Source organism: Syngnathus typhle, linkage group LG12 (assembly GCF_033458585.1).
Source record: "Syngnathus typhle isolate RoL2023-S1 ecotype Sweden linkage group LG12, RoL_Styp_1.0, whole genome shotgun sequence".
NCBI classification, from domain to species: domain Eukaryota; kingdom Metazoa; phylum Chordata; class Actinopteri; order Syngnathiformes; family Syngnathidae; genus Syngnathus; species Syngnathus typhle.
In genome coordinates, this window is record NC_083749.1 from 4590940 (window position 1) to 4613392 (window position 22453).

The 22453-nt window shown below is 45.8% G+C and overlaps 1 long non-coding RNA gene across 4 annotated transcripts in view; it reads right to left on the reverse strand.

Annotated features, from left to right (window-relative positions):
* LOC133163725 (uncharacterized) overlaps positions 1–22453 on the reverse strand; it is a 95934-nt gene that overhangs the window by 13677 nt on the left and 59804 nt on the right. For all 4 annotated transcript variants that reach the window (XR_009716438.1, XR_009716437.1, XR_009716440.1 and 1 more), the window contains 2 exons: positions 11181–11324; positions 979–1035 (listed from right to left, as the gene is read on the reverse strand). This is a non-coding gene — a long non-coding RNA (uncharacterized LOC133163725). The remainder of the gene's footprint in view (positions 1–978; positions 1036–11180; positions 11325–22453) is intronic.

Sequence of the window (22453 nt, forward strand, 5' to 3'; positions counted from 1 at the left end):
TCCAGCTCCGACTCTGCCGTTAATGATCTCACACACTTTTAAGTAAAGCGGCCACTTGCAGAATGCACCTGTTGTTGATTCCTGGCTTCCAATGCCTCAAGGGTAATGAGATAAACGCCATTTTGTTTGCCATGACTCGCAACAGTCGATGAATACAGCAAACTGAGGCTGAAAATGTTCATTAAAATTGAGTAAAAAAAAAAAGGGGGAGGAGAGGTTTCAAATCCCCTAATCTTGTTCCATACCAAAATTCTGATTTGAGATCTTTCAAAATGGAGTGTATCTGTGCCCAATCCCTTTTAATGGGATTTCTCTTGATCTACTTGAAATAATCCAGCACAATTTAAAAAGTACAGGTTGGTCGAATTAATGTTATTTGCTTAAAAAAAGGGGGGGGGGGGGATGCAAAAAGAGATTGCTTTTCAAACTCCGAACCATGGATTTTTTTTGGGGACGTTAAATTGAAAAGAATCATAATCTGCTGGCTCAGCTGCTGCTCCTTCCACGTGTATGCATATTATCGTACTTGGCTCGTTGTTTTGCCAATAGGGAAGTCAATACGTGTCCTAAGCAGTGGGAATTGGAGCCCTAAATGGACGGAAGTCTGAGTAGTAACTATTGTCATTAGTACAACTGGGAATCCCACTTGGACGTCCCTGGAGATGCCAAGCTGTCCTTTCCGTATGTGACGATGCATCGCAGCGCCTCCGACCGAATTTGCACGCCATTTTCCTCACTTGCACGTAAACGTGTCGAAATGCGGGCGAGAAGCGGCTCGGGTGCACTCCGAGGTTCATACACACACTCGCGCACAGGCGGACTGGATATGGAGACAGAGGCACCCCAACGCCAAATTAATTTTTCATAACATCATGCTCAATACAAAATGCAATAAGTGTTTCTTGTAAGACGACTCCCGGGCACTTATAGCACTTGAGCATGCGGCGGAGGTCCGGTCTACATGTTTGTCTGACTTACTTTGACTCCAGGAGGCTGACATCTGATGCTGAGGAGGCCCGGGGGCTGCTCGGCTGGCTGCGGGAGAGAAGGAGGCGGGACAGTGGGGTTAGCGATAGGTGGGCACACTCGCCATCATCCCAATCCGTCACAAAAGAGATTTGCCTTCCGCTGGAGAGGAACAGCAATAATCCTGTTCTGCGGGAGTATGATAGTCAAAATGGATGTCTTTTCATTGTTGATCCTTTCAGTTTGGCCTCTCGCATTCTCCTAAGCTACACTAGAGCTGAACAATTAATCAAATTCAAATCCAGGCCTATATATGTATAATTTATTGGGTTGTTTATTTTTCAAAATCGTTCACCAGCTCACTCCAGTTGGATTTTAGCAAAGAAAAAAAAATTGTCTGCCCGACGACAACTGTGTATGCTCACAATCATCCAGAATTGACAAAACTAAGATGATTGAATTAGACCTACATTACATGACATCATCGGTCCATAAGTAATATTTATCTTCGTGAAGCGCCCGACTTGTCTGCAAACTAACAAACACGTGATTTAAGGACATGGAGATATATGAGAACTCCGTGCTTGCTGGCTGTTTTAAAAATAAGAATGAGCCACTGTTCCAGCATTCATTGCAAAACGTTCCCACGGTTCCGGTCAACATTTGTTCCGTTGTGTTTCTTTTTTTTTTTTTTCTAATCAGGATAACACATCAGCGACTGTGTCTTGGTGTCCAGAAAATCCCCCACCAGAAATAGCTCATAAATGACAGTTTGTTCAAGGTCGTGAAGCATAAGAGGATGTTCTCACTACAAATTAGTGGGAATTGTGCTCTATGACATGATACTTTTTGAATGAACCATTTCGATCGAACTAAAATAGCCTGAACCAGTAGTTCCTCTGAAAATATAGCAATTACCGGGATTTGGACATTTGGCTACTAGGCAGAATTTGCCCGGGTCAGCTGAACGTCCGCAAAAGGCCTTGAGGGAGGAAAGCGACATTGACATGCAAATGATCGTCTCGAACTTTATTGAGCGGGTACATTTAAGTTAATTTGCTGTTGGGAGTGGCTAATTGAAGTAGGCTCCTCCAGTAATTCTTAAGGAGTCAATGCACCTGATTTAGAGGAGGCCCGCTCGTAGATCTCTCCATTGACAGCTCGGTTCGCTCCGCATGTGACATAACGGCTGCAGAGCGAGCGGGAAGGCAGCGGAGTCGCGGCGGGGCGACCTTGGAGCGCCGCGTGGTTCTGATGTCAAGTATCAGCACCTTCAAGGCCAATCAGAAATGTTGCAGGAGACGTCTGGTGAAACGCTGCCTCTCCCTTTGGGAATGAAGCGTGTTAGCGTAGCGTCTTGCTTAATTAGAATGATTGTGACGGTAAGGCCGGCCCAAAGTGCCCGCACGCCAGCGAACTGTCGGACGATGTTTCAATCGAGGCCATCTGACGCTAAGTTTGCAGCAAATGTAGCAAGTGAAGCTAGCAACCATGACCACTAGGGGCAGAGTCAGCATTGTGACATGCTAAGTGGCTAGAAACTGAAATCTATCAATACTCTGCTCCCAAATTCATATTTTTGGGCAGAGTAACATACAAATTACATCCACCAGTGTGTTCGTACCTGCCCAAATGTCCTTTCCGGCGTAACACGCTGGTCCGATCACACTCAAAGCCACTTATCTATATAAAAGCGTGTGCGCCTGTTTGCCCTTTTGCAGATGTGTGTGAAGGACCGAGCATAGGGAGGAGGACGGGGGGGCTTAAAGTAAAGCGTCAGGCCGTAATTGGGTTACGGGGGCCAGTGATGGATTAAAGCGCGGCCGGAGAGACGCTGCAGCAACATTAGGGTGTCTGAGATGTCAGAGGCAGAGCGCTCTCATTAATCGCCTCGGCCCGTACATTACTGCATTAGCTGTATTAGCAGCTACGACTCGCCAAGCACTTTGGGATTTCTCGCTGAGGCAGGCCACATTCTTGTCTTACACTTCTGGTAACTGTGGGCGGCGGCTCTCGCTTTTTCATCGACAAGTAGAGGCCAAGACAGTGGGAACAATTAGAGAGGATCAACAAGATTATTAATTCATACCTTGTGACTTTAGAACAGAGCTTATGGAAGTACAGCAGTCGTTAGCGTACATTTAAGAAGCCCGATTGTAGAATTTAGTAGGTTGATGTTGGGACAAAAAAAATAAAAAATTGCTGCATTGTTGGATGATACTGAGTTGCTTAGCATTTGAATGATGGAGATCAATGGGGCAGAGGTCATAAGTCAGGGTCGGAGCTTAAACGTCAATGTATGGGCTAACACCGGAAAGCTAACCCTTCATCTGCTCTCTCTTTTTGTGAAGTTTCGCCCACCCCTTCGCCGCCTCCATCCTCCCGGGGCTAAAATCTGCGACTTAATCATAGCCGATGAGTGGCCATGATTATCGCAGAGCTGGTCGTTAGCTTCAGCTAAGCCGCGGTGTCGGGCGCTCGCAGAAATGTCTCGTCGTATTATTTACCGGTCCCGTCTCGAATTGCGAGGTCCGCTCGGCCCTTTCCTGCTTTCTCGCCGTCGGTGTTCACAATGATGCATCTATATTCAACGTCTCATTCATTACAACCTCGATCGGGGGGGAATAAACATTTCCTTCTATTCAGCAATGAGATGCATGTTCAATAACTTTTCTTGCCTCGTGAGTCAAAGATGATATCATTTTTCGGGGTATTTTGACTCATTATCATAGTTCAATTTGAAAAAAATTATGCTTGGTACAGGACTGAGGGCTCGACTCATGAAGCCTATGATTGATTCATTAATAGAATAAGAACGACATTTCGGCCTAAACAGGATCTATTCATCCATTTTTTTTTTTTTTTTTTGCTCGTCCTCGTTCGAATCATGAGTCTTCAACGAACCTAAGATGACTTTCAGCAAAACAGGCAGTGGGTTTTGCGGCTCGTCTATTTTTGAAACGTGGTACGTGCAAAGTCCACACAGGATGTCCAGCGCCGAGATTCAAACCCGGACACTCGGAACTGCGAGGCGCCAACGATTGCGTGAATATTTTGATATCACCCAAAGACTTTTTTGGAAACCCCCATTTTGCTTTTACCACGGATCACTTTCTCTCGCCCGGCCGCATGACGACAGGCCGAGACGGGGTGCGAGGAGCTGGGCCCGGCATGGATTGTTATTGGATCGCGCTGGTGTAGAGCCCAATTTCCCATGAGCATCCTTTGGTACCTGATCCGCGCTAAGAAATAGAGCAGCGAGCCTACCTCGCGCCCCCTCCCTCTTGTTCTCACACGCAAAAGCGCATGCACACACACTCGGGCCGCGGCTACACACACAGGTATCTGTTAGTCTAGCGAGCGCCTCCATTCACATGGAAAGGGGCTCGTCTTCCGACTCCGGGATGAGGTATTAGCTTTCCCCTGTGGGAGAGTTCTAATTAGGTAATTGACTGATGCATAAAGCAGGTGCCCGTATCCGTTACAGCCGGCTCGACCTGTTCATTATTAAACGTTGACCCTCTCCGCCACTCGTGCCAAAGCTTACGGTGAAGGGGAGAAAGTAGCCGGCAGCTTTGACGGGGATAAGGGACACAACTAATTACACTTTGCCGGTTACCTGAGTGCTGATGCATCTTGAATGAGGCACCTGCAACTCTAATTCCCGCGGAATGAGAACGCCCACTGGCTCCATGTCAGTGTCGGTGGCAAGTAACGAAATAAAAAAATAATAATGTATATATATATACTTCTTTAAATAAATAAAAAAATTAATGTGACGAAAATCTTGCTTAGCATCTCTTCAACAATCGCGACATTGGGGTCTTATAAACACAGGCGATAAAAATGAAAGATCTTAAAAAAAAAAAAAAAAAAAGGGTTTCAAGCCTGCTATTAAGTGGCCCCGTTTGGTAGATTCCAGAATCCTCAAAACCGTAGAAAACAGTCTGGACAGTGACATGCGCTGGCGCCATCTTGTCACCCATCTTAACATGACGCCGCAATGCAAAGGAGCAGACCGCTTCCAGAATTGACCACATGTAAAGGATATTTTCCGCAGAAACCTCACAAGTATAGTCATCGTGGCAAGTTAGCGGACTATAAATGAAAAAGGCGATGATTATTAAGACTTGTATTCCTTTTCTAAATACAGAGTGTGACTACTTTTGCCACCTCGACTGTCAGGGCGTTATTAAAGGCGGAAAAAGGCCTTCTGGGGAATTAGTTTGGCTGAAAATAGCAGCGTTGCATGACAAACCAGGCAACGGCTCGCCCTCGCTTGTCTGCCCCATCGACAGACGAATGAAACCTGAGCTACACTCCTCCGAGAGGAAAGGAAAGGAGAAACTGGCCAAGTGCGAGCGGGCAGCACTTCATTCTGACATTTTGACACGAGTGAAATATATAAAGGATTGGGTTGCCGTTAAGCCCGTCGCCGAGTTATTCACATCACCGGGCCAAACGATCCAGATATGGATTGATAGCGGAGACGAGAATTGATTCAAAGTGCGCGCTTTTTGTGTGCTGGCCGTGGATACGGGAGAGAGCGAGCTGCAAAACATGACCCCGCCCGCGCGCTCCATTTTAATTCAGCGACTTACACATTTCATTTACAAGTGTGTAAGTTACAGATGCTTTCAAGCTATTTGGACCGGGCCAGACTGCTGGAGGCGGGCCAGCCTGTAAAGTTTTGCCATCAAAGACCATAAATTGGATCATACTCTTAAAATGGACATTTCTATAATTTTAACTTGTGTTCTGTCATCTTGTGTAAAGGATGAAATAGTGTTGGCTGCCGAGAGATGAGGACGACTCTGGGCAAGGACGCCTGCTGATGTTTTTGATGTCATTTGTATTTGGGAAGGTCTTGTCGAAGAGACCAACAAATAGAGGTTTCTTTTCGTAGAGGTTTTTGGGTTTTGTATTTTCTTTTATTTTTCTTCTGTCGAGTCAAAAATATGTTTTCCATCAACAAGGCCGTAACCTGCTAGCTAACAAATTGATGGCCAAATTTGTATTTGTCAGTGTGTGTGAACCAGGAAATAGCGAGTTAGCTAACAAACAAAAGGCCAAACAAAAAATACGTGGTTCTCCTTCATTATTTCACTTTGATTCGAGCAATTTATTTTCCTTTACATTTTGAATCATGACAAAATGGTCCGCCCAGCCATAACTCAAATATGTTAAGTCCCCACCATCCATTTTGGATGCATTTCATCGATGAAACAGAAAACAGAGAGTAAACCGCGAGCTAACAAATGGACAAACAAAAGAATGTTGCTCTTCAAGTTTTTAACTTTTATCAGACAAAAATAAAGGAGACTGAATACCTTTTGAGCCAAGGGCGCCAGTAGATGACCAGATTGTGGCGTCATACTAAATGTTTAGGCCAAACAATCCCTAATCTGATCTCGCCTAATCCGATCCCATCAACAGAGATCACCAATAGGGAGATCAGACACTCACAACACAGCCTACAATGAATATCATTGCAAATTTGCGACATGTAAATGACCTCATTGGATGGATTTCCAAATATTACAGTGGTGCATTTAGACCAAAACATCAAGTTTGTTACCCTGAAATAAAATTCTATATCTTATCGTAGCACAGATTTAAAGTGATCATCTGTGTATGAATCCCATTTTTCTCCCGTACAAAAGTTTCTGATTAGACTTCTGCAGTACAGCTGGTACAGCAGTCGTACGCTGGTCAAGTGCCCAGCGTAATGGATTCCTCGATCCAATCACGGAGGCTTAGCAGTTACAGTACGAGATGGCGTTCATCACACAGATGTGGCCACTCTTGGCTCCTGAGATGATCAACCACCCACTCCAAAATCTCAGACAAATCAATCCCGCCCTCCCAAAAAAAAAAATCTAATAAATGAAAGCAACAGTATGGCATGTGCTTTTTTTGATGGGATATTGCGTTATTGGTACGGCATTAAATGCATCTCGATTTTACGAGCATGCTGCAGCCAAAATCCACTCAAGCTGCCTCCTGCTCTGTGCAAGACAAATTAAACTGTTCCACAATCTTGTAGGATCGTTTTCTTTTTTTTCTTTTTAGATATTTCTTTTAATCGTCTTTTGGTCAAGAAGAAAATAAGCATGTTTACCTGCTTTGAATTTCGAAATGACATATTTTGAGTGGTTGTAATAAAAAAATTAAGTCAAGCCAAGAAGCAATTTTCGGCTCTGAAACTGCCAACCGGGCCCTTGCGACAGCCAAGCTGCAATGTAACCAGATCAGCAGCTGTATATCAATTGTCAGATAAAAAATATATATGTACACATAAAAATGAATCGCAACTCTTTCTTTTTTTTTTAACCTGCCCTTTGACATGCGTGAAATTCATACTTCCCTTTAACTCTCGCACCCAAAACATCCCCCGTCTCTGGAAAAGGGACAGGAAGAAGATAAGAGCAATTTTACTCCTTGGTTCCACTTCAAAAGTGGAAAAGATCCAATAAAAATCTTTTTAACAGCAGGTCGGACAGAGGCGAGGCCTCTCTCCCTCGCTCGCTTTCTCTCTCTCTCTCTTTTGCTCCGTGTGAGCCTTGTCGTCATGTTTGGAATTGACCCCACGGTGACCCCTTCTTCCTGAACCAGAGGGAAGTCTGTCAGGATGCACAGCAGCTGGCTGAAATCGCCAGAGACCAAGACAGACAACTTCAAGGCTCGAAAAAGGAAGGGGAAAAAAAATCCCCCCCAAAAAATCAGTTTGGAGAGTTAGTTGATTAATTTAAGGAACTACATTTCACTTTTAAAGCATTTTAATAAAGAATAGAAATATACAACATTTTATTTATTTATTTTACACGTAGTTAGCAGCTGTACTAGTAGCTAGCAGAAGCACGACGCCAGCTGGCGCTTCGTTTTGCTTTTCGTTGCTTTTTAATGAGGCACAAAATGCAAATTTCGCCTCACCTACTGTAATGCGAAACTATTTTGAGTTTTGAACTGGATCTAAAATGAACATTGTTCATTAATAAAGTCTATTGTTAATTTTACTCCTGGGGTATTTTACTGTATCTAACTGCATATTTGGATAGCATCTGCTACTTAGTTAACTAGCTAGTTATCCAGAAAAACTGGGGGATGTCTGGCAACCTTCTTGTGAGTCCTTGGCAGAGGTCAAACTTCTTCTCATCGTTTCATTTGCATTGCGAGAAGTGAGCAGCAGCTATTTAAGGGGAGCGGCCGCAGAGATTAAACAGGGCAGCCCGGGGTTTAATCTTTGCCCTTCACATCTACTCAGATGCAACAAGGACCACGGCTCGGGATGCTTGTGAGGTCATAAAGGCCTCGTGCCAAAGAAAGGCCGACACCTCCTCGCTATGATTAAAACAATAAATCTGATTAGACTTCTCTTCTCTTTTTTTCCGTCTTTTACAAGGAGCGGACGACGTGCGTGAGCTCTCCAAAGTCATCTTATTTCATCTGTCTCCCCAGGTGTGCCCGTACTGCACGTGAAACCCAATAGTAGATTAAAGTGCCAAAGCCCTGAGAGCAAAAATGCTTTTAGGAACCGTTAAAAGTGTCTTTAACAGTGTGTTTTTAGGGCACACTAAAACCAACGCACGGCACCACATGGCCGAGATGATGGAGAAGAGATAGACGTCCCCAACTTGCCCCTGTCTTAACACCCGGTCTGGACTGGACGGATCATTTTAAATTTTGATGTATTTCTGTCCCGGCTGATTTCGGTTCTAACGGTGAAGCAAAGCTTTTAATTCTTGCCTGCCCTGACTGGGCGCCCGCCGGGGTGCCCGTGACCCCTTCATACCTGAGCTTGTAAAAGCAGCCACAGGGGGTCTCAACAAGTGAAGAAATGGAAGCCATGTGACACAAGACAGTGCCTATAAATATGGCGGAGATCACAGGGGCACTTAATGCAGGGGTGGGCAGACGCCTTTTTACCAGTGCGTCTACAACATCTTAAAAAGGTTCTGTCGTGTCATATGAAACCAATAAAAAAAAAAAAAACTTCCTCCCGACGGGGGAAAGGCCTGCGCCGAAACTCTTCAGTTCTCCTTTTGCTTTAAAGGCACGCTCACGTCACATTCTTTTTGTTGTTGTTGTTGTGCGTGTGATTTATTCACCGTTCTACCTTTATCTTGAGCCCGCTCTCACCCCCTCGCAAAACGGGGGTGGAGACATTTTTTTGAAGGAACTCACTGCTGATTCATGATCCGAGCGAAGGAGGTCAAAAGCAAATGGGAGGAGGGCAAATTTGTTAGACTGTTTAAGCAACTATTCGAAAACCTACTGGCCACATCATTAGGTACACCAATAATAAGCAATAACTGAATAATTGGTACAGCTAAAATATCATCCTTTCATTTTGGTCATTTCTTGCCTTATCCCCAAAGGTCAAACTGATCTGTTAGTACCCACTTGTGCTGAATGAAGAGGGTACCACGCAGTGGAAAAGGGGCAGTACTACGTATGGCGGTCCTCACTTTGGCTCTCTGTCCGACAGACGTTTAAAAAAATAAATAAAAAGCCTTTAATCGGGCCGCGGGCCGCTAATGAACACGGGCCGGTGGAGGAGGCCCGAGAGGAGACGCAAAGGAGGAAGGCAATCTCTGGAAATGATTACAGACTCATTTCCTTGTTTATCCTGCCTTTGAAAAGAGAACGAGAGGCCCCCTCCTCCTCGGACCCTCCATCCCAATAGGCCCTCCACTTATTGTGTCAAAATCACTGCACGCCGCCCCCCCTCCAAACTCCCATCGACAGCACCCGCCAGAAGCCCCCATTGGTCCGTCCTTAATCACTCTCGCTCCGTGCTCTTTCACTTTTGCCCCCGTGCTTTGGAAGATTTGTTTCACTCTTTCACTCAACTATTTCGCTCTCTCTCTTCTCTTGTGCGCTTGCCTATTGTGGAGTTGAGGGGTCCCACTTGTAAACAATTTCCCCACAAGATCAAGCTGGGTCCCCCCCCACCCCCCGATCCCTTTTCATAGCGGGGCTTTGGTCGGGCCCCGGCCGGGCCCTTGTCTGCCTCAAGTGGCCGAGCTGGCTGGGCTCGGGGTTAATGGCTGGAAATCTCCAACTAACCTCTCCAGCAGCTGGCTCCAGACAACCCTCTTTCTCATCTTATCCTTTAGCTCTGGCTTCCCTTCTTTTTTTTTAGCCCCCTCCTCTCTCACTCTCGTCCTCTGCCAACCCCAGCATTTCTTTTTTCCTCTATAGCGGCTCAAGGCCGGAAGAAAACCAAGGAGCATAAGTAAAAATGGGTCTGTAAAGCCCAGCACCTCCCCCCTAACTGCCCCACTTCCACCGGCCCTCCTCCTCCATTTCCCCTCTCTCTACGCTTGTCTGCTAAAAAAAAAAATAGAAGAATAAGAAAAGAACCTCCATTGGACATGTCTTTCATTTCCAAACAGGGGTTCAAAGGCACTGGGAGATTTGGGCCCTTTTGTGAGAGCTGGAGGGGAATGACAAGAGGGGCGGAACAACGTCCAATTCCAAACAGCTTCCTGGCCTATTCCGCACGGACTTTCCCCGAGCCAGCCGAGGCCTAATCAACGCAAATCAACACGAGTTGCAGAAAAGCTGTTTCCAGTCCTCAAGTGCTCCAAAGTAGCGTTGGAGTGGAGGCTGTCGGCTGACTGCTGAATCCCGCCGTCTGCCTCTTTGGCTTCGGCGGCAAACATGAAAATTTGGAAGGTCAACAGCCCCGCCGGATTTATAAGGGAAAGGCTTATAAAACAACAATGAATTATCATTGGGGCTATTTTTGCACGGAGGAATAAACGGCATTATTTCCAAATCACTCAAGAGAAAAGAAGGAACGCAACTTAATCTGTTGGTGCAAAGCGGTGGTGGATAGCAGCAAAGTATTCAAATACGGTATATATATATATATATAATGTATATGCTGTATATATTAAATATATATAATATATATACTGTATATATTAAATATTCAAATATATTTTTAATAATCCCCAAAATGCTGAATTATTTATATTACAGTATTGCTCCTGGTGTAAACATGTCCACACTGAATAAAAATGTGCTGGCTTCAAGCATCAAAGTGATAATATACATAAAAAAAGCAAGTCAGCCAAATTTAAATATGTCCACACACTCGCACGCACACACAAGCAGGTGGTCCCAGGCCATGAGCACCGATGAGGAAGATGTTGGCCGACATGCCCCGAAAGAAAGAATTTGCTGTTGTCTTTCATCACACCTACCTGTTTTCTTCACACATGGCTTCCCCCTCCTCTTTTCTGGGGCAATGCGAGGCGAGGCGCCTTGGCCGCCCCCTCCTGCCCCTCCCACCATCATCTCCTCCATCCATCTCTCCTCATTGCTCACATGGGCGTCCTCTTTTCCACCTGCAAACACATAAACATCCCTTCTTCATCATCCGTCCTCAAACGGGAAAACACAAAGCCCCCCACCTCGCCGCCTCCGCCCCCTCCCCTCCCCATGCCATCAGTGCTGTCCAGCTTTTCACTTACAATTAGCTTTGCGTCCCTTCGCACTCGTCAACTGTCATGAGTTTAGCACCCAGTCATGAGGGGCCTTGACAGCTCAAGCTAAGGCGCCCTGACACCACTGGTGTGAAAGAAGATTCTAATTCTGGATAATTAGCTGACGAGAGCATGGTAGAGGAGGGGGGGTGCGTGTGTGTGTGTGTGTGTAGGGGGGGGGCAGCTAAGGCAAAGTGGCACAGCGTGCTAAGCACATTTTGTCAGCTCGGTGTTGGCCCTTCTATTCTCGTTGTCCGTCTTATCGATTTCAACTGACCTCGGTTCATTGGAATGTTACAAGAGTTTTAGAAGAAAATCACAGAGAATTGAGAATTATAACACCATACTTTATAAAGAAAATCAAATTCAATTCAGAGGCAATTTTATAATACGATTATTCCGAGGCTGTAAACAAACACATTGTTGCTCAGCCTCAAGCTAGCACGCGTCGTGGCTAGTCACGTTTATAAAAATAAACGAAACCAGTCTATATTATAGAGGTAAATAAAAACATTTGCATGTCATGCATTGTCCAAACCATTTTCAAAACTGTCATTTTCAGCACAGTATTGGATCCCCTTAAAAATTGGAAGATTTGGGCTATCTTGAAAAAAAGAAATAGCATTCAAAAGTTACTACTACATTTGACAGTTATTTACTGATTACAATAACTTTATTCAAGCTATTTTGAGGTTTTTTCCCCAATATTTTATCGGAAATATATCACATTGACTTGTTCTAATCTGATCATGTGATCAGAGCTGCTTGCGGTCCACTCGAGTGCTGGGAATACACAAAAACGTGTTGTCAAACACAACACGCACACACATTAGGCCTCGGCGTGTCAACAATGCGGAACATCTTCATCGCGTCATTAACACAACATAAAGAAGGCCCGGCCTTTCGAGGGCGGGACACGCCCCCGTTAGCACAAAGATGCTCGGCGTGCAAACACATAAGAATGAAAAGAAACGGACGCCGACGGCAGGTGCAACTAAAAAGCAAAATTAAAGCGCTCATCAGAAGCTATAGTCCGGGCTGCGGTTTAGGGTGTCAAACACATCGCGTGTTAGCCGCGCTTTTGTGTGCCAGTACACACACCTTCCAATGGCTTCATCTACAGCACCTGCGCTGACACAAAGACGCAAATGCATCATTTATTTGCACGTTTGTCTGACCTGCTGATACACGTTACCATTTTATTTTCCCCATTAAAGTGGTATAGTGATTTGGGATTGACCCACATTTTTCTTCACGTTGTAAGCCATCGCCTGGTCGATTTTGCGTCACGCTGCAAGCCAAAATTTGAAGTTAGGAAAAGATTCAGATCTGATTGTGCAGACATGCAGATATTAAAACACACACACACACACTGCCAGGGAGCCTGGTTGTCTTGAAGGTAGTCTTGACTTAATGTGGGCTTAATGCGCTGTGACACTCGTGATGTCACATTCTTTGCACCACCGGCTGCGTTGTTAATGGTCATTAGAGGCTTTAGAGAAACTCTGATTGGCGTGGCGGCACAATGTGACCCAGTGTGTTAGTTTACACGTGTCATTTACTATGCGAGTTGCTTCAAACGGTAACGCCGTAAATCGGAAGTCGTCCAAAAATGTTAATATGTCTCACATGACGGCTGGCGGAATCCTCCGCCACCAGCACTGCCACCATATCAACACATTTAGCCAGTTAAGCATCCATGCATGTCTACATATCATCAGGCTGTGACCCCAACAGTTAAGCCCGGCGCCGGAGCCCCCCCCCCCTCTGCGTGTGTGTGAGTGGAGTGGGCCCATCCAAGCATGGCCAAGGTGGGCCCCAGCCAGTGGCATGAGCCAGACACAACGGGCAGGAGCGATGGTTTTGAAATGATATCTATTACTGTTAGTGACAGCGGTCCCGCAACGGCCGCCTTGACGCTGCCGCGGACTGACAAGCTGAGCAGAGTGACGCTGATGGCGGCAGGCACAAATCACAATCGCTTTACTGCATCGGCGCCGCCACGCTCTCCCTTAACCTCGGCCCCAAACCTTTGCTCTCCCCCAAAAAAACTTCAAGCTCTGAGAAGTGGGAAAGAGGAGAAAAAGTGAGGGAGGCTTAATAACAGCCAGCAGAGTCTGTGTTACAGAGACACATTGTTAGCATAGTAGCGAAATTGCCAAATTTAATTTGAACTTAATGCCACAAGTTAAATTAAAAAAACGGTGGATTCTCAGTTATCCAGATCACATAATACTCAAAGAGTAACTTGATAGTCTCCTATGTTGAATTTAGGGTTGCGGTTAATGATTATTTTAGTTATCGATAAAGCTGACAATAATTTTTCAGATTAATCGATGAGTCACACCAAAATTTTTCTCATTTCCTCAGTGAGTCACAATAAAACCGAAGTTTGACCCGAGCTTCATCTCCTCATGGTAATCAAAATCCGACTCCCTTAGTGGGAGGGGTCAGTATGAAGAGCAGCTCATTTGCATAAAACAGCACCGCCTCTTCAAAACAGAAAGTCAAAACATTTCTTATTTATTTAATTCCTCATCACTGATAAAGACACCTTCGACACCTGGGAAGAGTTTAAACTGAATAAAAGCGAGGATATACCATAAGGCTGGGCTTTCCGTGGGGGAGAAAACAAAACAGACGGCGAGATTTCTTCTGGAGAATGAGAGCAAAGTAGCTCATATGTTGCGAAGGAAGCGCGCCACTGCAGAGAAACGGCTTAATCCCGGATGTGTTGACATTTCTAGCCTTTGGAATACTGCTCATTTCCACCTAGAACTGAAAACATCTTACAGTGCAGGAAATTAAGGCTGATCCCGTCTAATACACGGCCTTAACTTTACATATCCGCTCAGGAATCCACTTTTGCAATTATTGGGCAAAAAAAGTCATGTTTTACACAACCCTGGAGAGTAGGATAAAGAGCTAGACAAATGCGATATTGCTGCGACTTGAAACCAACATGCGCACAAATTTGCGGCTTTCCATAGACGAACCATATCAAGCCACGCCGGCCGGTGATAAGAAAAAATAATATTGCAGTGAACGTTTTCCGGCAGAGTTTGAGCAGATCTTTGGCGCTCAGGAAATGTGCCTGGCAATTGAGACGCATACAAATAGAATGCCGCTGCACTTTTGTTTGGTTCCGGTTCTGGAAACACTCCAAAAACCTGCAGCCGACAACCTGAGGGGACTGGGAGCCTCAGAAAAGGGGAAATTGAGTATATTTATGTCATTCGGAGCCTAGACTTCCTATTCTATTCCTACTGGAAGTGACTCAGTAGGTTTCTGTAATATGAGCACTCCGCGTAGAGGAGAAAGAATATATGCATTGCTTCCAAAGCTGCTACAATAAATACTACATGTTTAAACATCTAAGTTAAAAGTAAGTAATAGCTACCACGGCACTGTGTCCAAAAGGGAGCGAGCCAAAGTGCGATCAGCCCCCCCAAAAAAAAACATATCTTCCAGACACCGACGATGGTGTTGGATATAAAATCGGCACAGTGTGCGCCAAACAAACACACTCACAAGCATGGAAGCACCAGCAGTGCACATCTCGTCAGAGAGCGAAACGAGAGGTAGTGGCGCCCGTTGAGCTGAAAGGCCTCTGGCCACCATGCCAGCACAATCTCCTCAGCACTTTGGGACCCCCCGTCGCTCGCCGCATCCTCGCCTCCCACCCCCCACCGCTACCCGCGTTTATTTCTGTCAGCTTCCATATTCTCGTCTTCACAGCGCGTTTGCCCCTTCTCACAAGACATTTCTAGTCCGTGCAGAGAGGCGCGGGCACCCCCGGTAAGATGGTAAACAGGCACACCAGCTTGCGCGGGGCGGGCTCCGCGGTGGCACTCGGGGCCCGGGGACACGTCGTGTTCAGACGCTCTCCTTATCTTTATTCTCTACAGGGACGATCAGCGGGGCTGTTACGGCCTCGGCGTGACACCGCCTGTCCCAAACGATACGCCAACACGGGCACCCGGCGCTCACCCCCGCAGTCGTACGGCCTCCATATGCACACATCACTACAATGAGGGTCCTTCAGTGAAGGCCCCGGCTTTCCTGATATCTGCGATATTATCTGGAAAGATTTTTGCCAGTGGAGAGCAACAAAAGGTCAGAGGAGCATTTGCTGATGGTGACCATGATAAACACAATGGGCCGCAGCAAGACGACCCGGTGACAGTGGTTGTGGAGCGTACAATGCTTACCACTGTTCCAGAAGTCAGGGAATTTAATTGAGATTAATAAAAAAAAAAAGAAAATTATGAAGACAGTGCCATGTGATGTTGATTATTATTATTTTTTTTTTACATACAGGCTAGTGTCAAATTATTATGTACAGCATGAATTCATAAATGCAATACTGGTGAAAGGGTCCAACACTGTCATTGCGCAACAAGCGCAACATAATAATCATACTAATCAATCTCATATCGAAACCTATTTGATCTTATCCACCCCCCGTCTTCCCGGCAGAATGGTATATTCCAGTCTAAGCCCGACTTCCTGTCGTCTCCGCAGCGTGCTGACGGTCCTGGACGGACAATGTGGAGCCAGCCGTTGCATCTATCTGCACTCTAATGAGATCAGCGGGAGGAACCGAGGGGGGGCGGGGGGCAGAAGGGGAGGGAGGGGGCAATGATAGCTGACATTCTTGTAGCTTCTCTAGACACATGCTAGTGGGGGTAAAAGCTACATGTAGTCCATAATGACCCATGTAGTTGAGCAGAGATAATTGAGACGACATAAGACCACGACGGAAAACGTACAAGCAATGTGACGCACTTGTCTGAGCTCATGACTTTTTTGCAGACAGATATTAAAACCTGAAAGCATCGAGGGAGTTTGTTTATGTTTAATTAAAGTGTACTTTTACGGGATTATGTTATCATTTTGTGCTGGCTTTGTCTCGCTGCATTGTAATTGCATTCAGGTTACAGGTGTCTAAGGTGAGGGAAAGTCCTGTTTTTGAAAACAACAACGGTTTAGCTTAATGCTAACGCATCATGGCAAAACCCATAGACTGGCTAGCGAATAGCACTGCTTTGGCTGTGTCCAAACATTTCACGCTTGAATGCCAATGATGGAGCAACACATTGATTGTCAGAGAGTATAATACTCTCAGGCGTATATTCTTTATCATCGGTGAAGAACAACTGTGGCTCGCATAGGTTGTTTTGGAGACGACTATACTAAGCAAGTATGGTCATAAAGTTGCGGTTGGTGGTTTGCGCCAAGGCATATCCGCTGTGTATGGAGCATATCAGTGTTTTGTGTTGTTTATGTCACCAAAGTGCTCGGCTTGTGTTATCGAAAGATTACAGTTTAGCTTTGAGTAAGCATTTTTTGTTAAGAGTGTGCAGCTGCAGCATCTAACAAAAGACTGGTCTTGACTCACGGCTGGGATCAAACAACTGCCGCCAACAGTCACTTTTTTTTTTTTTTGTCTGCATCCCTACACAGACGTATTGACGAGAGTTTTGGATGCTCTGTGAACTGACCAATTAATTAGCTCGCTGCTAATTTCTGCCTTTTCGAAACACGTTTACACATTACAACATAAGATAAAAAAAAATAAAAAAAATTCAAACACACCCAGAAAAAAAAATCTAATTATTCCTGGGAAGACAAAGAGCAAAAGAACTCAAATTAAATTAGCCGGGCACCCGTGTGGCACGAATGGACTGCGGTGACAAGTTCTTGTGACCTGCCCCTCCTCCTCTATTGGGTCCTGAACGCGGACCTCCAAAGCCTCCCCACAGCCAGCATTTTCTGGCAGGTCATAAAAGATAATTGTGTTGCCTGGGCTTTTTAAGAGTTAGCCAACGAGTTGCTCCGGGGTGGTCAAAAAGGACGTCTAATGTGTGTGTGTGTGTGTGTGTGTGTTTACCACGACAGAGACAGGGAGACTCGAGCCAGCCACCCAGTCGGCTGCAGATAAGGCATCAATCTAAAGCACCTCTCCAATTTAGGATGGGGAGGAGAGGACTGGCCTCTTTGAGGATTGAATGATGCTCGCTGCAATAGTTTGAATCTGGATTCAGCTTTTCATCTTTGCGTGTGTGGCCGAGACCGGCCAATCTGCAGGGAGCCGTTTGCCGGCGGCCCTCCGCCCTGCTGTAACTTCACGAGGTGTGTGCCGAGTTCACAGCGCCGCCGACCAGGAGCTCGTAATGTGGAGCCAGAGGCCCTTCGCCCAGCCGAGGCCACACAGGTACAGTGCGTTGCTATGAGCGCCGCCGCAGAAGAACATGGGCACAAATGGCGGAGGGAGGGGCAGAGGGGGGCTTCGGAAATAAAATTTTCCAGTATAGTAGTAGCTCAAAGGCAACTTTTGCTGGAGAAAAAAAAAACCATTCACCCAATGCTACACAGGGTTCAACCTCAAGGCCCTGAGGCCAAAGTTGGCCCTCTGCATCATTTGATATGTTCCGATAAAGTCTATCTACAAGAATTTGCTAAATTGAAATATTGCAGGCCACTTTTTGTCACATTTAAAAAACAGCCTTGAAATACAAAATTGGAAGAACCACTTCAAGGCTGACCTGACCTTTAGACTAAAAGGTATGGTTTATTTCAACACGCACACCGTTGCGCAGGAAGCCCGTGTTTATTTATTTGCTATACGTCTGAACTTGCTCGTCTTGATGTTCTTGTGATGTAAGTGAGTCAGAAAGCGGCCCGTTATTAAATCACCGGGCTCTCCTGCTTGGAGTGCGACTATCCCTCAGATCTATGGTAATACGCAGCCCGGGGTGCAGGACAATTCCATTAGTGGCGAGCAGGGGCCGGCCGGGGCTGATGGCACTGCAGATAGGATCACCTCCGCCGCCCCGTCGCTCCCTCGCGACAATACCTCTCGGCGGACTGGACGCCTGCCGACGACGGCTCGGAGTCTGATGCGGCTAATCGGCACCGTTTGCACAAATCCGAGCGGATGATGGGAAAGCAGACGGCACAATAGTGTCATCGGGATTACGGGACAATGACGGGGCATTTGTCCCAATTCCAATATATTGACATTCCGGTATGTCAGACAGGTGGACGACATCACTCTTTTTTTTAAAATTTTAAACGGAGGCAGAAAAAAAAATCGAAAGGCTCGCCGAGTCTTTGGTTGTGTTATTGTTGTAACCCTGACAACTGAGCCGCAATGTGTCAGCACGCTTAACTGAGGGTTTGCACGAAAGAGAATAAAGGCCACACTCAGAGGAGGAAGGAGGAGGGGGAGTTAAATTACAAGGAAACAAGTTGTAAATAAACAAAAAGAATTGTGAAATTTACGACTGCTGAAGTGTGCCGCGACAAGAGCTAGCAGCTAAGTGTTTAAGCGTGGATTGTTATGATTTTATTTTTCATAATTATGGCAATTAGCAATTACTTTTGTAATATTTCTATATATCCAATTTACATAATTACATATTTTTTTGCTACTTTGTAGGTCTTTCCTTTTTTTATATAATATGATTTATTGCATCACGCAAGAATGAAGCAACGCTGCAAGGTTCCTTCGAGCCTAACAAGGGTATCATCAAATATTGCAATTTGCAATCTAATTGACAATCACAAAATTCAATTTGAACAAAAAAAAGAAAAAATTAAATCCCATCCCCACGTCTTCCACTGAGTCCCCTACAAAGAGCTGAGGGCCAATTTCCTGTTTCGGCCGCCACGCTAAGCACCCTTGAGACAATACCCAACATAAATAACAGCCAGATGTATGAAAATATTCATATCCTGATTATGAATATTATTAAAGCCCGAGTTAATATAAGACAGATTTGTATGAAAACAAAACGGGAGGGCGGGGGGGGGGGGGGGGGTCAGGTTGTGTCTGTATATTCAGCCTTGCGCCACACTCAGCACACAGACGGCGGGCGCAGTTTACATTTGGGGAGTGAGCGAGACTAGGAGCGGGCTTTGGCTAAAGCCTGCGATGAAAGCCCACCACTCTTATTTTTATTGTCCAATCTCCAGCAGGCGGAGTGTTATGGGAACTGGAGAGAGTTGTGTCTGCTGTTTGATCACACCATGGGAGTCTGACCTGTCACTAAGTGGTGGCAAACACGGGCCACACACGGCGCCGCGCGCAGTTAGCTAGCGGCCACGCATGCGAATGTGCGTTTCCCACACACGGCGTCGCATACCTCACCAAAGGAGGCAGGTCACAACATGTCAGAGTGTCGAGGATCCATAATGGCCATTTAGCCTTCAACAGCTAATATCAGCGCCGCTGATTTACAAGGAATCGGGTTGTCTCGGCCTCGCTTTCATCGCGGCCGTTTGACACGAGCTGCACAGCTCGGGATGTAAACACATACACAAGAGTGTAATCATAAAGCGAGTGGCAATTTTGGAAACGCTTTTAGGCTGTTTCCGTCGGTCGTAGCGCCTTTTGAGCGGTATAGCCCGAGATTAAAGACTGCAATAAATTTGACGTCGTAAATAACATGCAAGTCAACCCGCAGTTTTCCAAATTGTTCAGCCCTAATAAAAACAAACAACTGGGCCCAACCGTCCTGCTTGGTGGCGGGCATTGGATCTGGTTCTGGTTACCAGCTACTGTCGGCCAGGAGGAATGACCTCCGGGAGGGACTAAACCTCCAAATGCCGTGTCGAATGGAGACGGCGGCCGGCCTCACGCGCGTCGCCGCGGCGATCACGCGGCGTGCTAGGCTAACAGCTAACAGAGCTGCCGCCGGAGTCACGTTTAATTGCGGCTCGGCTCCATGATCACTCCTGATAGGAGCGGGAGAGAGGGCAAGATGAGTCGGAGATGTCGGATTGCATATAGGCGAGTGGACGTGTCCCCTCAGAGCCGCCGAGGATGACAAACAAACTTTGTTCGTACCAGAGTTGAAATAGTTTGGGATTCGTCATTACAGTTTTGAAATCCAATTCATTTTGATGACTATTTTTTTCTAAACTGCTTAGTTTAGTTATTATTAGACTAAATCTATATTTGATGATCATTTTAGTCACGTTACTGTATGGCTTTTTCTCAAAATCATTTTCATCGTAGTTATTCTGTTCTTTAATTGTAATAATCCGTGAGAAATCTTCAAAAGTGTCAATATATGAGGGCCTTGACGTCACTTTGACGACAAAGTGTTGGGATGCATCACTCGGGTGTAAATGGAGGCTTTGTTTGGACGTTGGCTGCCTCTGTTTGGAGTGAAGGAATGGTGTAAACATCACGCACGTGAAACTTTGACTGCCGACAAACACTCGGAGGGGGGGGGGGGGGGGGGGCGGAATATATATATATTTTGGTCGGCCACGCATGCAGTCAAATGCACACTTTGCCCTTGTGACCAAATGGAGACCAGAGAGACATTGACATGACCCAGATAATAGGCCCAAAGTCTTGCCTCCACAATTTGATCAATTTGCAGTTTCCGCACAATCGCGGCACTGTGCTGTCCCCCGCAGCTACGGCGTAAGAACAAGTTCACCCGGCCACGCGGAGCCATCAGCAGCTCGCCGCAGCGTGAGGCTTTGCCTTTCTCCCCTTTTCCCCCCAAATCAGCACTAAGCCCGCCTGATGCCTGCTGCTGGGACACAAACGTGCGCCTGCTCCTGTCATCTCCGAGTAAAGCACAAGGCAGGAAGAGGAAAGAGTGGGGGGGGGCGACGCTGACAGTTTGTCTTGTACCATATGCCACGTGGCAGAAAAGCCCAACTGATACGGCTGGAGTTTGGGTCACAGCCAAGGGCTCTCTCTATCTATCTATCTTTCTTTTTTATTTTTCCTCCAAGTCGTCTACTTTCTTCTTCTCCTTCTCGGTCGTCGTCGTCTTCCGTGCATGTGGCTGTGTCTTGGGCGGAAATGTGAAACAAAATCACTGTCTGGCCCTCAGCGGGCTGGATTTACTGTCTGGCCCCGGCCAGCACAGAGAGCTGCTTTGATCGTTATTTGTGCAATATTTCAGGCAGCGAGGTGGCCACTGATAGCTGGAAGAGCTTCTCCACAGCTCCTGTGAGATTTGTGATGCTGAAAGAGACATGTTTTCCAACAACTGCTTGAGTTCGCTACACTTTTTTCTTTTCTTCCCCTTTTCAAAGGACAAGGGGGGGGAAAAAAGAAGTTGTTCAAATACTATCCTCATGCAATCCAATAGGATGATGAGTGTTTGGGATGAAGAGCTAGCAACAGATGGTAACGTACGTTGGGGCGAACGGAAGTCAAACTTTTGGCTACCCTTAAGTGGTCCGCTCTCAAAACCAACAAAATTGGTTGACACACGGCAACTATCACCTTCCGAGGACGAAACCTAAGCGACCCCGTTGTTGCTTTTAAATTTCATCGTGTGAAGTGAAGCAAATGTGTTGTTGGTGATGTTTTGAACCCCCAAAGACATTTGATCCATTTGAACATTTTCTACGCTGTGGAGGGAAAGGGGGGCTACACAGCCTGAGGGCCAACGACGTTTTTTCATAAACCCAAAGATGTTTTTCTTTTCAACAAGGTTCCAAAGTGAAAAGAAATGCGAGAGTCGCTCGGTGTCCAAAAGATATTTGACACGCTTGATGCGATGCGGATACTATCAATAAATCTGTTGTGCACGATCCCTGCAGAGGATCAATAAATAAGGAAATCATCTGATTTTGGTTATGTGGCCAACCTTGACCTTAATCTAAGATCTTAAACACACATTGAAACTTTTGGGTTTTTCCCCATTTTAGTCCGGACCGTAGTAGGGACTAGTGACCAAGAATAAAGAATGGATTCTCTGTAATATTGACTTTCATAGTTAATTGTGTAATTCATATATTTTTTGATTTTATGAAAAATTATACAAAATTCTCTAAAATATTGACTTTGTTGTTTGTTTTTTATTTTATATAGTCTTTGATTTTATTAAAAAATACTCTCATAAAAACAATGTATTTCTTGACACTCCCTATTCTGCTTTAGTTTTTACAGACTACAGTAACATAGTCCGTTTGCATCCTAAAACAGCAAGCAGCTGATGCCAGGCCGGTCT